Source organism: Pan paniscus, chromosome 13 (genome assembly GCF_029289425.2).
Source record: "Pan paniscus chromosome 13, NHGRI_mPanPan1-v2.0_pri, whole genome shotgun sequence".
NCBI classification, from domain to species: Eukaryota; Metazoa; Chordata; class Mammalia; order Primates; family Hominidae; genus Pan; species Pan paniscus.
Window position 1 is genome coordinate 109090663 of NC_073262.2, and position 14318 is coordinate 109104980.

Here is a 14318-nt window from a genome sequence, read left to right on the forward strand (position 1 = left end):
AATTCTGTGAGCTCTGCAGAAAAAAATGCAAAGTCAGCTTGGGTGTTCCTTACCAAGTGTTATTGCAGCTTTAAGTCAGAATGAATCAGCAGAACTCAGAATTGCCTATGTAAAGGTATTGCAGGTTTTCCTCTTTGGTTGAGTTCTGTTTTACCATGCTGTGTCAGCAGTTTGTCTGCCTAAGGGACTTGTCTTGCCAAATCTTACACTATGTTGAGTGGCAAGATAGAGCTAATTTTAGTGTAAGTCCTCAATTCCTTTAACTCTTACTGCGGTGGAGACCATCATTTCAAACTGTAGCGAGATGATCACAACCAACCCTGCTGTGTGTTTTGAGCAATAAAATATCTCAGCCATAGCAGAGCCTCCCAGTCAATTAGTACATGGCAGAGAAAGGGTCATATGGGATGGCCAGGGTACTTAGAGGTCTGGAAATGTGCCAGAAGTTATCAGTAACATTTAGCATGCAAAGGAATCAGGTTGAGCACCTATTATGAGCAGTCCCTGACTTGAGGAATTTATATTCTACTTGGGGGAAGGTTGATAGACAAGTACGTAATTTTAGAAGAGTATGAAATATGCTGGAGGTTAAAATGGAATGTTATGGTAGCACCAAGGAGCGGCAGCTCTCAGGCTGGAGGAGTGTGAAAAGGCGTCTTGGGAAAGGTGATGCTTGAGCTAAATCTTGAAGTGTGTTCTAGGCATGTGAGATAGTATGTCTGAAGAGGCAAGGCCATGTTGCAGTGTGGCATGTTAGAGGAGCATGAGCCTTTTGTTGACCTTCCTCATAAATGACAAGGTTGAGACGAGGAAGATGAGTTGGGAGAGGTAAGCCTAGGGACAGCTCAGCTCATGGAAGTTCTGGTATTTCACGTGTCAGTGCTGGGCCATTATCCCCTAGACTGAAAAATCAAGTCAGGGGAATAAACAGAGGTCCTGTTCTCAGGAAGTGCTAAGAGGCATGGAGAGGGAATACTTTCAATAAATCTGCAGTTGATAAAAATTATTAGGATTGCTCCATGTGGATAACAAGGCAGAGAGGATAGTTAAAGCCAACAGAGGTACCTCGATTGGTTGGTTGGTTTGAGGGTGATGTCTAGCTAAAATGGGCAGTACCAGGGAACAAACAGGTTAAATGGTGAAGGGAAGAGAATGTGGCATCAGAAGAGACATGATAGATTTGAGGGACTTTGGGACATACATGTGGCCATGTCTAGGAGGTAGCTGGATATAACCTCAGGGGAGAGATGGGAGCTAGAGATAGTAGACTTGGTAGGTGTTTTTATATAAATGTTAATGACCAACATGGCTGTGAATGAGGTTACCCAGGGAGGGTAGGTAGAGTGAGGAGACAGAAGCTGAGAAGACAGGTAAGAGGAGGGGAGAAGAGGAGGAACCCATGAAGGAAATTGAGGAGGAGTGATTGGAGAAATAGGACAATCAGGAGAATGATTAAACAGAGTTTCAAAATGGGAAGGTGTGATTTACAGTGTCATCTGCAGTAGAGTCATCTACTGGCACATGCTGTAGAATAATCTAATGAGGTAAGAGGCAAAATTTGCCCTTTGGATTTGCCATTTGAGCAGTCACCGGTGGTTGGAAAGCAGCAGTTTCAATGAAACTCTGGGGTGGGGGAAATGAGAGGGGACAGAAACTGGGTTACAATAGGCTGGGAGTGAATGAGAGGAGATGATGTGGAGGCAGCAAATATCCATTGAGGAGGTTTGGATGAGAAGAAAAGAGAGCAGAAGACATTGGGATCAAGGCAGGGCTTTTTAATGATGACAGAGCAAGTTGACAGAGCAAGTTAACAGAGCAAGTTTGGTGGACTGAGAGATGGAGCTGATAAGAGTGGGAGGTTGAAGATGCAGAAAGGAGAGAGGAGATAATCTATAGGGCAAGAGCTGGGTAGAGACTGAAGGGAATGAGATCAAAGCCCAAGGGCAGAACTTAGTTTTGAACCAGTAAAGACAGGTTGTCCTGCACTGGTGTGAAGCTGTAGGGTGTGTGCAGGTGGAGATTGACTTGCAGGTGAGGGGATGGAGTTGAAGAAACACATTTCTGAAGTTATCTACTGTAGGGGTTGGGATGGAGAGGGAGGTTGGGTTGGGGCTTGAGGAAAATGACAAAACTGCTGGGAAGAATGAGTGAGGAAGCCCATCAAGGTCAAATGCAAGAATTTTTGAGCAACCTTCATTAGAAATCATGTGCTATGTGTTAGCCTTTGTGTATTTCTTTCTGGTGGTGTTTTTTATATTTTATTTGTATTATTTTTAAAAATTGGAGTGCTTTGTCACTGCAGAGTGTGAATGAAGGAGGCAGACTGTAGTGTGGACCCAGGGCTCAATCTCTGTGGTAGCACAGAAGAAGAACAGTGTAGGCAAAGCTCTTTGAATACTCATGAATAACTTGCGTAGTTAAGTATCAGGATCCAGTCTGGATTAGAAGGGAGATGAGGTCAAGAGGAGGCTATGAACTGGGGACAAATGGAGGTCTCTGAAGGGAAAACTAACTGCAGTGAGAGAGAGGCCATGAGAGCTGCACTCATGTGCTATCTCCCCTGATATGGTTTGGCTGTGTCCCTACCCAAATCTTATTTTGAATTGTAGCTTTCATAATCCCCATGTGTCATGGGAGGGCCCCAGTGGGAGGTAACTGAATCACGGGGGCGGGTTTTTCCCCTGCTGTTCTTGTGATAATGAATAAGTCTCACGAGATCTGATGGTTTTATAAAGGTCAGTTACCCTGCACATGCTCTCTTGCCTGCCGCCATGTAAGACATGCCTTTGCTCCTCCTTCACCTTCTGCCATAATTATAAGGCATCCCCAGCCATATGGAACTATGAGTCCATTAAAGCTTTTTTTCTTTATAAATCACCTAGTCTCAGGTATGTCTTTATGAGCAGCATGAGAATGGACTAATGTAATACATCCCTCATGCTGTCCTGAGCTTTCTGAGTGCAACCTGAGTGTGCAAGCCTGGCATGATGAACTGGAAATGAGGGAACTGTGTTAGAACATGAGATGTGTTGCTGGGGGTGGGCTCTAGTTTAGATGACTTCTGTCTGGGATTAACCAAAAAGTTTGATATGTGTTAGAATAAAGGTAGAGAGTCAGTAGAATGTTTAAGTCAGTAATAGAGGACCCAAAAGAGCTTCTGAGGAAAAAGGGATCTCATTTCCACTATAGGATGATCATTGCTACATTACAGGCAGAGGTGTTAAGTTATCAAAGGAGGGAAAGGTGTCTGGTAAGTATGTGGGCTCAGGGTGTGGAGGAATGAGCACATAAAGGTGTTACCATAAGTTAATCCAGGTGGTGACCATAGAATCTGCAGAGTTGGTGACCTCACCAGGCCCAGAAGCCCAGCTTGTGAGGACTAACCTGACAGGAGTTCCTGAGAGGAGAGCCTGGTTTGCATCTGGCTTGTGGAGGCATCTCATGGCAGTGCTGTGTGTTTTATTCATTTGTTCAGCAAATGTTGAGTGAGCATCTGCTATGTGCCTCTGGCTGTTATAGGTGCTGATGTTGCTGAGAATAAGATAGACAAGACTTGTGCCTTCCCTTTTAGAGCTTCATTCCAGAGGAGGAGGCAAACAGTGGGCCACCACATAAAGACATATGGGATGGAGAGGGACTGGAGGTGGGGTGTCCAGCATGATTTAGATGGTCAGAAGAAGCAAGAAGGCCTATCTGAGGAGGGAACCTGAGCTGAGCCCTGGTTGTCAAAGAGGAGCCACAACATGTTGCTGGAAGGCTGAGGGTTCTGCACAGCTGGGACAGCAAGACAGCCAGAGCTAAGGAGGATGTGGGATGTTCAAGAAGGGCAGAGGCCATTATGCAGTGCAGGGCAGGGGATAGTGGGAGAATGAAGAGACGAGATCAGAGAGGAAGCAGCTGTGCAGTCAGGCGATGAAGGACTGTGGTCCATGGTGAGGAGTGTGGGTCGGAAGCCATTGGATGGCAGTAAGCATGGAAGAGACATGGTCAGATTTCTATTTTATTTAGCCCCAAAGGTCCTAGTTATGGCCTTAGAGGTCCTTTAATTACACTCCTCTCAGGGTGCTCCTCTTTTAAAATTTTGTTTAGTGTTTCCTCTAAAATAGCCGTTGTTCCAGGTTACAGAAGATTTTGGAAAGATCACTAGGGTAACGTTTCTTGTCTTTCCTTTTTTTTTTTAGTGTCAAACAAGCATTTTAGATATTTTTTATTTTGATTTTTATTATCCACTTTATTGAGGTATGATTGATGTTAGAGCAACAATTCTTAATGTTTATCAGTCCTTGGAAGTCTCAGAAGGTCTGCGGATTGATTGTCTCTTCTCTGTGTGTGATCAGAATTATGCCAAAGCCTATATTACCCATAATTATATTTGCTGGTGTTTTCAGCAAGTGTTTACTGAGAATAACCATGATTAGAGTGGCACAATGGTTGAAAGCATGGGTAACACTTTGATCTTGGGCAAGCTTCTTAACTTCTTCCTTTCCTTCATTTTTCCTCTTCCTCCTCTTTCTCCTTTTCCTCCTCCTCCTCCTTCTCTTCTACCACCTCCACCACGACCACCATCACCTATCATAAAACTCACTTTTCTAAAGTTTACCATTCAGTGTTTTAAAATTATATTCACAAAATTTTGCAGTTATCACCACAATCTAATTCTAGAACATTTTCATCACCCCCAAGAAACCCTGTACCCATTAGCAGTCACTCTCCATTCCCTTCTGCCTTAGGCCCCTGGTGACCGCTAATCTACCTTCTGTCTCCATGCATTCGCGTTCTGGACATTTCATACAATATGCAGCCTTTTGTGACTGACCTCTTTTACTTAGCATAATGTTTTGAGGTTCACCCATGTTGTAGCTGAGTAATATACCATTATTTGGATATATTCTAAGCTTCTTAAGCTTTAGTTTCCTTCCGAAGCTGTAGGTTGTTGCAAGGATTAGATGAGATAACATGTGGTGCTTGCACGTGTTTGTTGACAATGAATTATTATTACCTCCGTGAGGCAGTCACTGCGCTGAGATGTTGGGGGATTCTACATTGAGGAGAAGAGGCATTGATCTCATGGAACTTATGATCTGGTGAGAGCAGCTCAGGTCATAAGAAATGCTGCTTGTCTTCCCTTTGGCTTCAGTCAGTCTTTTTCTGACTTTATTAAGTGAGAAGGGAGGGGTTTGCTATGTAATCTTTTCTCTCTTCAAAGTAGGCTGAAGAAAAAAAAATGGAGACAATTTGGCAGGCCCTGGGTTGATAGGTGCTCAAGGTAGTGAGCACTGGGAATTCAGATAACATACTTCCATTGAGTTGAAAGCATGCTCGCAAGACACTTGGTACTTGTCCAGTTTTCCCAGAGCTGCTCACCAGACATCCATTAAAGAACATGACGCGACTTGCAGGCTATTGCATATATGTGGGTATTTAAGTTTCCAGGCCATCTGACTGGTCCGAGGTGAACACCCAGGTCCTCAGCATGCTGTCCTGTTTATTGTGAAGTGAAATCCCTGTGCTTCTTTTAGCCCCTGCCTGATACAGAGAGGAAATAATTCTTAGGATGCATCAAGGGTAATGCCTTCTTTGTTAAAAAGGCAGCATTATGTTCCTTCTTAATAGAACGCTACTCCAGCGAGAGAGTGTGGGGATGTGACATGTCTTTGTACATTCATCTTGAATGATGCCCAGGGAGAACTCTGGGTGAAATCAGTGTAAGACATCCACATTGGGTGGCTGACTCCCAAAACTGAGGAGTAGACCCAAAACTTGGAGAGTAAGGTAGTTTGGGATTTAGGAAAAAAATCTTTATTCTGATTTTCTGGGAATCAGAGGTGTTTGATTTAAGATGAATATCTAGAAAATGCTGATTTAAAGAAATACATGCATGCAGTAATTTGCTCGTTAAAAGCAGTTCACGCTGTGTTTTGGAAAGAAGCAGACAGCTACACTGATATAGTTTCAGTTAGCTTAAATACAGAGCCCAGCCTTCTTGCTGACTGACATGGTTCATTCATTCTTCATTCAGTCAACAAACATTTATTGAGCTTCTCGTTTGCGTAAGACACTGTGCTGAGCAACACGGGGGAATTCAGAGCTGTATGAAAGAATTTCTCGTCTTCAAGAGCCTGTGGTAGAGAAATGAGATTACAGTGTATACGAATAGTGTTAAAACATGATAGAAAGTGACTTGAGAGATCTTGGTGATGAGGGAAGGTTTTCTGGGGAAGGTGGGGTTCCATGGGACTCCTACAGGCGGCTGCCTTGGTTTTGGGTCCCCTGGTAGCAGACCCTGAGACAAGGAGGAAGGAGCTAGGAAAGGGTGAGTTCTCAAGCTGTTTACTCCTCTGGGCAGCTGGGATTCTCACTGAGAGCTCTGGGAGTCTGTGGACTCGTGCCAGAGAGTTATCCCACCTAGAGGCAGGGAGCTAGAGTTTTGTCCACTAACTGCCAGGCTGTTGTTGGCTGAAGTCTGTTTCTTGGGGCAGTAACGCTTTACTACCTCCTCCTGGGTAGAGTACAAAGCCCTCAGGCCCAGGGTCTCAGGCAGTTCCAGTCAGCTGCCTTCAGTGTGTGGAAGTGAATGCCAAGGGCATAGTGGCAGGGCCCAGTGGAGCCCATAGCAGGTGCTTTAGACTTTGAAAGGTGTGGGAAGGAGAAAGACGCAGACTCCACAGGAAGTGGCAGGCAGAGGTGTGGAAGCCCAAAAGCACCAAACTCCTGGGGTGAGTCAGGACTGGTGAGGCCCCCTCTCTTAAAGAACCTGAATTACCAAGCTGCAAACAGAAGGCAAACTGCCTGGTGGGAGTCCCTGGATCCTAAGGGGGATATTCAGCTTTATTTGGCTAAATGTTTTTTTCAGCTCTGCGGATTTGGAGATTGAACTTAAATATGGTTGTAAGAAGGAACATGTGGAGAAGAAACAGGCCTCCTGCCTCATTTTTCTCTTGTGGTCGAGTAAGACCAGGACAGGAGTCAGGAGCTGTGGCTGGGGACAGCTTGAGGCACCTTGACCTATACCAGCCTGAGCTGTGGTGTTGCTGTCTTACGTCTTGGTTTCTAAATTTTTGTGATTCCTGAATCCAGATTGGCAGGCCTTTTGTGTCATTGCTGGCCTTTTTCTCTCCAACTAGCAGCCCATCATGCTCACTGCTGACATTTCTCTTACACGTCTGAGAGAGGGAATCAGGGAAGGCACTGGCCTTAGGAATTTGGAGTCAAGACTTCCAATTTCACCTCTGCTTCAGAGAGCTGGTCACACACTCTGGGCCTTAGTCCGAAGGAATTAGAGGAGACTGTGTGAACATTGCTTTCCATTTCAGGAGTCTCGGGGTTTATGATGCTGCTAACTCGAAGGTTAAATGCTTTACTTCCCAGTTTCAAGAGATCTGCAGAAGGAAGGCTTTCTATTATGGTGATAGACACTGTGCCAAGCCCTATGTGTACCCATAGTCTCCTATTTAAGTTCCTTTGATAACCCTGTGAGGAAGATGTGATTATCCCCATTTTACTGCTGAGTAACATGCGGGCTGGCGAGATTCAGTCACATGCAGGGACTCCAGCATGGGCTGTCTGCTTGGAGTCTCCTTCACCATGGCTGCTGTGGTTACAGCACTGGACTACCAATTTGCAAGTGAGCTGAACCTAATTCTGATGATTGCATGTCTGTTCACATTAAGTGAGAAAAAGAGTGGAATTATTTTGGTCAATTTGTAACCATATGAGGAAAACACAGAAGGTCCCAAATAGGATTGAAAATAATGCTGTTTGTTGAGTAGAACCATCTGTTATGCTCTGTGTGTCTCCCCCTCCGCATTCGTACGTTGAAGTTCTAACCCCTAGTACCTAGGAATGTAACTATATTTGGAATGAAGTCTTTAAAAAGGTAATTAAGTTAAAATGAAATCTTTTGGGTGGCCCTTAATTTAATATTACTATTGTCATGAAAAGAGAAAGTTTGGACACAGACACTAGTGTGTTGGAAGAAAGACCATGTGAAGACACAGTGAGATGGACGGCGGCTGTCTGCAAGCCAAGGAGAGAGCCCTGTGAATAAAACCAGCCCTGCTGACACCTTGATCTTGGACTTCTAGCCTTCCGAACTGTGAGGAAATACATTTCTGTTGGTTAAACTACCAGTCTGTGGTACTTTGTGGCATCCTTAGCAAACTAATACACCGTTCTAATTCACTTATTGCTTACCTATTGCAGTGAGACATTCAGCATTAAGTGCTGCTTGTTAATGGGTAAAACTGTTTGTCCCTTATACTATGATTTTCAAGTGCTGTTTTGAGAGATTGTGGTTTCTTTTGCATTTAGGTACTTTAGGATGATTGGAACTGTTTTGGTAGTTTTGAAAAAGTGTGTGATGATAAAGAATCTTAAGAGGCAGGTATCCCCAAAGTTGCTGTAAATATTGATTGCCACTGTGCTGTGTACAATATGATGTAGTCAAATATTGCATTTTATATGTCCTAGAGGCCTGATAGTATTCTAAGCTTTCTAGTGCTGGTAGGAATGAGTTGCTATGGATTTTTCTCTCCTGAAGCCACCCTTTCCTGTCTACTTCTAAACATTTTAATTCTAGAGTGCCAGGTAGCTCTTTTTGTTGCCATATTTTCTCTGATCAGGGTGATCAGACATTTCTGGTCTGAGTCAACCCATATTGAATGCCTTGGGTATTATCATTTGCTTTTGATGACTCATCTTTATGCTGGTAGATCAGGTCCAGAAAATCTTGAAAACATATACAATAAAAGAAATATTGTCTAAATTTTAGTAGATTCTGGTTCTATTTACTTAGGGTGTCTATGCAACCTACTTTCAAAATGGTTTGAGAATGACTTGCACAATTAAACATAACAAGATTATTAAAAATAAAATCACAACCAAACCATTGATACTTATATACTGATTCTTGATTTTCATAGATGAACAAAATCCAGCATAACTCTTGGGTGGTGAAATTCAATGGATGTTTGCCCTCTGCCTGCTCCTACCCCTGCTTGCCTATTAACAATAATTATTGTGAGTGACTGGGACCCAGGGAGATTAAGCACCAGGCTAGAGAAATGAGGAGGGCCACAGGAGCCAGATTTAGATTTTCTAGGTTCTGGGAGATGAGAAAACTGGGATTGCCCAGAAAAGAGGACCCTGTGGCTACAGTCTTTAGCAGGAGAATAAAAAGTATGGCAACTAAGAATTTGTAGCAAAATCAAAAGAATTTAATTGTTGATGGGATCATATTACACTGTTTATCTTACCTAGGATATAAAAGACATCTCTAGTGAGTCAGGAGACTATTTCTTGACTGGTGGATAAAAGGAGACCCTTTGCGGGTATCCACCTCAATGCAGAATGTGGGCAAATAAAATCTGAACTTGACTCATTTTTTCAGAGCACTTCTTGGTCTTTTGAAGACAAAGACAAATAATGTATAAAAATTCCAGCAGAAGTTAATTGTGACAAAAAATTGAAAAGCACAGAGAATTAGATGTGACCAAGCATCTGAGATAAGTTTATTACAGTAGTTACTGAAATGAGATCTTACTTTTCTGACAGTTACGTGAGAAAGGTAAGATAGTGGGTTGTGTAATTTTCATTATCTGATACAAGAATTTTATCTCTCTAGAGATATAAATGTTTCCTTGTCAAAGAGGAATTATCCCTTGACGCCTGATGTAGTAGGGCATTCAACAGCATAATGGTTAATGTGTGCAACCATTATGTTTCTTAAATGGGTTTCTCATATTGACCCTCTGTGTTAGCCAAGTGCATAAAGTTCTTTCTAACCTGAGTTGATGGATAGATTTCCATTGACAGAAGCCGTTCATGAATGATTCCAAGCACTTTTATTTCACAAATGTTTATTGAGTGCCTGCTAAGTGCCAGGCACTGTCAAAGTTTGCCTGGAGAAGTCCTTCCCTCATGAAGCTTATAGAACAATGGAGGAGGAAAGACAAATCTGTAGGCATTTAATGACAATCTGAGAAGTACTGTGATGGGGAAAGTACAGGATGTTTTTATCCCACATAGGAGGGGTACCTAACCCAGATTAGAGGTAGAAATGGATAGCGAGGTAAATGTTTATGGAGCTAAATGTCTCAACTCATGCCTAAAGCATGTTTAAGAGGTGGTCAGAAAAGGCTTGAAGGGGGAGAGAGTGTGGAGGCCTGAAGGTAAGCAAGAAACTTGGGACATGGAGTGAGAGAAAATGGAGGCTTTGAGAGGTGAACAGAACCACACAGCTAGTAAGTAACAGCCAAGAACAGACCTAGGAATGCCCATTGTCAAAGCCTTGGAGAGTTGAAACATTATCTAATTCGTTTGTGCTGCTATAACAAAATGCCATGGACTGGGCAATATTTATATATTGTTTATACAATAGAAATTTACTTCTGATGGTTCTGGAGGCTGGGAAATCCAAGACCAAGCCTTGATATCTGGTGAGGGATCTCTGCTTGCAAGATTGTGCCTTGTTGCTGTGTCCTCACATGGCAGAAGAGCCATATGGAAGGGCCAGGCAATTCTCCAAAGCCTTTATTGTAAGGGCATTAATCTCATTGATCATCTCATTAATCTCATTAATCTCATTGATAAAGGCTAGAGCTCTCATGGCCTAATCACCCTGAAAAGACCCCACCTCTTCATAGGTGGGGTTTAAATTTCCACATGAATTTTGGAGGGACCTATACATTCAAACCATAGCAGACGTTTCCAGTGATAAAGAAGTCTGACTAAAAATGTGTTTGAAAAGCTCTACCAAGGTGAACCTTACAGAAATAAAAAACTTTATATCATTTGTGTCTTAACCTTGCTTTATTTTGAATACTACTATTCATTGCATAAATCTAGTCCCAAACAATAACTTATTAAATTTTCCTCTTGGTTCTCCATAGATTTATATAAAGTAAGGGCTTGACATCACATGAACTGGCTCATTAAGACTCTTGATGGTCATCTGTTGCCAGTGAGAATTGTGTTATTTTAGAACCATTTTTTGGATGATTCATACACTAGAATCTCATCATCTAGAGTCATTTCTCCTAATCTTTTAAAATTAATTATAAATTAGAATCCCCAAATAAGAATCCTAACTATGGTTTATTATGGACTGTTTATAAAAGTACTCTCTTTAACAAGTTCGTTCTAATTCTTCATCCATGATGATATCCATGAGCCTTAATATAATATTTAGATTGTGTTTAAAAACAAAATAGTCTATACTGGCTTTTTATTTATTTATTTTTTTGAGACGGAGTTTTGCTCTTGTCACCCAGGCTGGAGTGCAGTGGCGCGATCTCGGCTCACTGCAACCTCCACCTCCCAGGTTCAAGCAATTCTCCTACCTCAGCCTCCCAGGTAGCTGGGATTACAGGCATCCGCCACCACGCCCAGCTAATTTTTGTATTTTTAGTAGAGACAGGGTTTTGCCATGTTGTCCAGGCTGGTCTCGAACTCCCGACCTCAGGTGATCCACCTGCCTCGGCCTCCCAAGTGCTGGGATTACAGGCGTGAGCCACCACACCTAGCCTATATTGGCTTTTTAAATGAAACAATTTCTACAAAAAGTTTCACGTCCTTTAATATAATTACAAATATATTTTTCCATTTTACAGGAATATCTTTCAAATAAGAAGGTGGAAATCTCTAATACATTGTAGAGAGCACATTTCATTTCTTCCTCCTTTCTTTTTTGCCCAAGTGAGTTCACACATCCAATAAATCAGACTAAACTACATGTGACCAGAAGGATCTCACAGCATAAGAATAGACTATATCTCTTGTAAATCTCCAGGATTTCTTGTTTTTCTTAAATGTCCCCCTCTCATCTTTATTGAAGATAATGGACAGATAAAAATTATGCATATTTAAGGTATACAAGGTGATGTTTTAATTTTTGTATACATTGTGAAATGATCACCACGCTCAAGCTAATTAACATATCCATCACCTCAGATGGTTATCTTTTTTCTGTTTTTGTGCTGAGAATATGTAAGATCTCCTTTTGCAAATTTCAATTATACAATACAGTATAATTAATTATAGTCACCATACTGCACATTACATCCACTGAACTTACTGATTCTGCAAAATGGAAACTGAAACCCTTTGACCAACCAAGGGATTCTTAGAAACTTACTAGTGTCTGAGGCTCTTCCTTATTACTGTTCATATTTATTCATTAAGGACTGAGCTAATACTTGACCCTAAAAAAAGTTTGCCCTTTAAAGCTGTTCAGTGGTAAAGGGTTTCTTTATATGATTGTTAGCATTTGCCCTCCCTGTGCACTATGCTAGCTCATAGGGAAACAAGAATAAGATGCAGTTCATTTAAGGAGCCCACAGTTTAGGGTGGGATCAGGGAAAGCTACACAGAGGAGGAGATGGTTGAGCTGTTTTGAAGGATGACTAATTTGAGGGTGAGTAGTTCAGTACTTTTGGGTGTGGTGAGGGACAATAACTTTTTGAGCATCCATTTATTTTAGCTGGCCATTCAGTGGTTGATATCAAATGCTTACTGGATAAATGGAAGTGATGGATTGTTGATACAGCTTAGCTATTTTGCATCTTTTTTCCCAGTAGTATCTCAACCTGACACAGCTTTAACAGCCAGAAGTTTTATAAGCTGCAAAAATGAGTACTACTGATATTTTAGCTGAGGTTAAAAATGTACATGTGAAAACCATGGCATGAGAACTATGTGATGAATGCACAAGCCTCAGTAACCAATGCTATCAACTGGAAGAAAGGGTATCAGCGATGGAAGACAAAATGAATGAAATGAAGTGTGAAGAGAAGTTTAGATAAAAAAGAATAAAAAGAAACGAACAAAGCCTCCAAGAAATACGGGACAATGTGAAAAGACCAAATCTACGTCTAATTGGTGTACCTGAAAGTGACGGGGAGAATGGAACCAAGTTGGAAAACACTCTGCAGGATATTATCCAGGAGAACTTCCCCAATCTAGTAAGGCAGGCCAACATTCAAATTCAGGAAATATAGAGAACGCCACAAAGATACTCCTCAAGAAGAGCAACTCCAAGACACATAATTGTCAGATTTCATCAAAGTTGAAATGAAGGAAAAAATGTTAAGGGCAGCCAGAGAGAAAGGTCAGGTTACCCACAAAGGGAAGCCCATCAGACTAACAGCTGATCTCTCGGCAGAAACTCTACAAGCCAGAAGAGAGTGGGGGCCAATATTCAACATTCTTAAAGAAAAGAATTTTCAACCCAGAATTTCATATCCAGCCAAACTAAGCTTCATAAGTGAAGGAGAAATAAAATATTCTTTACAGACAAGCAAATGCTGAGATATTTCGTCACCACCAGGCCTGCCCTAAAAGAGCTCCTGAAGGAAGCACTAAACATGGAAAGGAACAACCGGTACCAGCCACTGCAAAACCATGCCAAATTGTAAAGACCATCAAGGCTAGGAAGAAACTGCATCAACTAACAAGCAAAATAACCAGCTAACATCATAATGACAGGATCAAATTCACACATAACAATACTAACCTTAAATGTAAATGGGCTAAATGCTCCAATTAAAAGGCACAGACTGGCAAATTGGGTAAAGAGTCAAGACCCATCAGTGTGCTATATTCAGGAAACCCATCTCACGTGCAGAGACACACATAGGCTCAAAATAAAGGGATGGAGGAAGATCTACCAAGCAAATGGAAAACAAAAAAAGTCAGGGGTTGCAATCCTAGTCTCGGATTAAACAGACTTTAAACCAACAAAGATCAAAAGAGACAAAGAAGGCCATTATGTAATGGTAAAGGGATCAATTCAACAAGAAGAACTAACTATCCTAAATATATATGCACCCAATACAGGAGCACCCAGATTCATAAAGCAAGTCCTTAGTGACCTACAAAGAGACTTAGACTCTCACACAATAATAATGGGAGACTTAAACACCCCACTGTCAATATTAGACAGATCAACGAGATAGAAAGTTAACAAGGATATCCAGGAATTGAACTCAGCTCTGCACCAAGCGGACCTAATAGACATCTACAGAACTCTCCACCCCAAATCAAAAGAATATATTCTTTTCAGCACCACACCACACCTATTCCAAAATTGACCACATAGTTGGAAGTAAAACACTCCTCAGCAAATGTAAAAGAACAAAAATTATAACAAACTGTCTCTCAGACCACAGTGCAATCAAACTAGAACTCAGGATTAAGAAACTCACTCAAAACCACTCAACTACATGGAAACTGAACAACCTGCTCCTAAATAACTACTGGGTACATAACGAAATGAAGGCAGAAATAAAGATGTTCTTTGAAACCAACGAGAACAAAGACAC

General features: G+C 41.7%; 1 protein-coding gene across 3 annotated transcripts in view; it reads left to right on the forward strand.

Annotated features, from left to right (window-relative positions):
* Positions 1-14318, forward strand: part of ADAM23 (ADAM metallopeptidase domain 23) — a 177371-nt gene that overhangs the window by 38478 nt on the left and 124575 nt on the right. The gene's annotated exons all lie outside the window — the stretch shown is intronic.